Raw genomic sequence first — 3,683 nt, forward strand, 5'->3', positions numbered from 1 at the left:
AGAGCTTCAGCCCGCAATTAACCCTGAGGGAAACGCTGAGGAAAGGCTCCATTTCAGCCTTTCTTTACTGGTCGCTGTGAAGGGACCAAAATCAAAGGAGAACAAGCAGGGCCTGACCCCTTCTCCTTTGGGAGGAGCCCCAGGCCTGGGGCTGTGAGGGGCCATGAGGGGCTGTGAGGGGCCATGAGTGGCTGTGAGGGCTGTGAGGGGCCATGAGGAGCTGTGAGGGGCCATGAGGGACTGTGAGGGGCTGTGAGGGGCCATGAAGGGCTGTGAGGGCTGTGAGGGGCCATGAGGGGCTGTGAGGGCTGTGAGGGGCCATGAGGGGCTGTGAGTGCTGTGAGGGGCTGTGAGGGGCTATGAGGGCTGTGAGGAGCTGTGAGGGGCCATGACGCAGCATGAGAAGCCGTGAGGGGCTGTGAGGAGCCATGAGAGACTGTGAGGGGCTGTAAGGAGACGTGAGGAGCTATGAGGATCTGTGCAGGGCTATGAGGTCTGTGATGGGCCATGAGTGCTGTGAGGGGCTATGAGGGGCCGTGAGGGCTATGAGGGGCTATGAGGAGCTGTGAGGGTCCATGAGGGCCATGAGGAGCCATGAGGGGCTGTGAGGGGCTGTGAGGAGCCATCAGGAGCTGTGAGGAGCTGTGAGTGCTGTGAGGGGTTGTGAGGAGACATGAGAGCTCTGAGGGCTGTGATGGGTCATGAGGGGCCATGAGCTGTGAAGGGTTGTGAGGGGTCATGAGGAGATTTGAGGGGCCATAAGGGGCTCTGAGGGGCCATGAAGGGCTATTAGGGACCTTGAGGGGGAAAAAGGTCCCTGAGAAGCTGTGGGAGGCCAGGCACTTCATGGAACCACGGGTCAGTTATTACACTGCAGAACCAAGGAGACTGCTGTTGAGCGTTATGAAAGCTCATGGAACCAAAAGTCCATTGTGACATTGAGGGACCTCATGGGATCATGGAGAACATTACAATAGTTTGTGACCCTTTGGAACCAAGGGGCCATGTGACAGTGCAGGGCTCCATGGAACTAAGAACTCATGTAACAGTGAGGAGCCCAATGGAATCAAGGCGCCATTCCATATTTCAGGGCCTCATGGAAGCAAGGTGCCCTTGTGACACTGCAGGACCTCATAGAATCCTGGAGACCATTCTGACACTTTGAGGCCGTGTTGAATCAAGGGGCTTTGCAGGGCTTTGTGGAACCAAGGAGCTCTCTGTGACACTGCAGGGCCTTGTGGAAGCAATGAGACCATTCTGGCATTCTAGGTCCCCATGGCACCAAGGGGCCATTGTGACACCAATGGGTCCCCAAGGAAGCAAGGGGCCAGTGTGCCACAGCCAAGCCTTGTGGAACCAAGGGGCCATTGTGATCCTGGGGAGCCCAATAGAACCAAGGGACCATTGTGGCACTCTGCACAGTCCCATGGAACCAAGGAAAACCATTTTGACACTGCAAGGCCTCATGGAAGCAAGGGGCCATTGTGGCACTGCAGAGCCAAGTAGACCATTGTGATATCACTGGGCCTCATGGAAACAAAGATCTCTTGTGATACCACGGGGCCTCGTGGAACCAAAGGGCAATTGTGATGTTGCAGGGCCCCAAGGATCCAAGAACATGGAACAGGTCTGGTTGGCTGGGCCTGACTGGTGCAGCTGAGATGGCATGTTGAGGGTTGCTTCTCATCTTCCCCTAAAACTCTGGAGTTCTGTGCTTTCCTTCCAGTGGGAAAGAACTCTCCCTCTCCTCCAGGGGTTCATGGCTGAAATTGGGATTCTACCTCTATATCTGATTATATCTGAAGACTGTTCCCATAGGAAACCTGCCAGCAAAGACAGCTCTGGATGGCCTTGGCATCTTGGAGGCCACCTCTTACCTGCCTTCAAAACACTGGAGGGATGTGTTTTTCTTTCCATTGTAAAAAGCATCTTTGAAGTCCAGGTGTCTATGGCCACAATTGGGAATCTGCCTCCAAAATTCCTTATATCCAAGGATAGCTCCCAGACAAAATCTGCCAGGACTGTCCAGGTTCCTTTGGCTTCCTGAGGGCCAGCTCTCATCTGCCTGTGAAACACTGGGGCTCTGCCCCTGCAGCCACCACCTGCACACGCCCATGTTCTTCTTCCTGCTCAACCTGGCCCTCACTGACCTGGGCTCCATGTGCACCACTGTCCCCAAAGCCATGCACAATTCCCTCAGGGACACCAGCACCATCTCCTACAAAGGATGTGCTGTACAGCTCTTTCTGTTTATCTTCTTCAATGGAGCAGAGTATTTCCTCCTGACCATCATGTGCTTTGACCGCTACGTGTCCATCTGCAAACCCCTGCACTACGGGACCCTCCTGGGCAGCAGAGCTTGTGCCCACATGGCAGCAGCTGCCTGGGCCACTGCCTTTCTCACTGCTCTGCTGCACATGGCCAATACATTTTCCCTGCCCCTGTGCCAGGGCAATGCCTTGGGCCAGTTCTTCTGGGAAATCCCACACATCCTCAAGTTCTCCTGCTCCAAATCCTACCTCAGAGAACTTGGGCTTATCATGATTAGTGTCTTTTTAGCCTCTGCATGCTTTGTGTTCATTGTTTTCTCCTACGTGCAGATCTTCAGAGCTGTGCTGAGGATCCCCTCTGAACAGGGACAGCACAAAGCCTTTTCCACCTGCCTTCCTCACCTGGCCATGCTCACCCTCTTCCTCAGCACTGCAGCCTTTGCCTACCTGAATCCTCCTCCATGTCCTCCCCATCCCTGGATCTGGGGGTGTCAGTTCTGTACTCAGTGGTGCCTCCAGCCCTGAACCCCCTCATCTACAGCCTGAGGAACCAGGAGCTCAAGGCTGCAGTGTTGAGAGTGATGAGTGGAGGTTTCAGAAACACTGAACTGCTGGCCAGTTTCTGCAAATCTCTTGTAATAGAAGTCATTTTAGATACTGCCTTGTTAGTTTCATTTTGGATGCCCTATTTCTTTGTTTTCCTTCTTAATATTGTCCACAAAGAAATGCCGTTGTTTGTGCCATTGCTCATTTTGTTTCTCTCCACCTTCCCTGTGGCCACAGACTGCGTCAATGAGGGGCTGCACTTTCAGTGGTTTTAAATGAAAGAAAGTATTTCCCACCAGAGATGCCCTTTTGTTGCCTTCTCTGGAGCTGCAGCAGCGATGTCTGTGTGCAGAGCTGGGGCAGATCAGTGCTGGCACAGCAGCTGTGCCCAGCAGCAGCAGCAGCACTTGGTGTTGCCAGTACTGTTCTCATGCCCCTGCCCTCTCGGGATCTCCTCTGGTCAAGGTGAGCCCGAGGCGTGTTAAAAGTCTCTTTTTCCAACCCAGCTGTCAAAGAAGGAGTCAGAAGTCTTCAGCTTGCGTTCTTAAGGTTGTTTATTATTTCTTATCTAAAGCATTTTCTGTCTGGCCTGCCGAGGTCTGTTCAGCAGGTCAGTCCGAGGCACGATACTCTGCCCTGAGGCGGTGCAATCTCTTTATACTAAAAACTACATGTACTTTATTTGCAGTTATTTTCCATTACCTATCATCTATGTTGGACAGTGACTTTCTACTTTACACCAATCCTAGGGTGCTACCATCACCAAGAAGATGGAGGCTAGGAAGAAGAAGGAAGAAGAACAGGAGAACGCCCAAATCCCTCCATCTTGTCCCCTGGACCCCCATAGTAAAATTCTTCCAAATTCTA

At 52.9% G+C, this 3,683-nt stretch overlaps 1 long non-coding RNA gene across 1 annotated transcript; it reads left to right on the forward strand.

Annotated features, from left to right (window-relative positions):
• The first annotated feature begins 340 nt into the window (after positions 1–340).
• LOC135287429 (uncharacterized) lies at positions 341–3,683 on the forward strand. Its single transcript, XR_010351107.1, has 2 exons — positions 341–1,627; positions 3,566–3,683. It is a non-coding gene; the product is annotated as an uncharacterized LOC135287429 (long non-coding RNA).

The sequence above is a fragment of the Passer domesticus genome, chromosome 29 (genome assembly GCF_036417665.1).
Source record: "Passer domesticus isolate bPasDom1 chromosome 29, bPasDom1.hap1, whole genome shotgun sequence".
NCBI classification, from domain to species: domain Eukaryota; kingdom Metazoa; phylum Chordata; class Aves; order Passeriformes; family Passeridae; genus Passer; species Passer domesticus.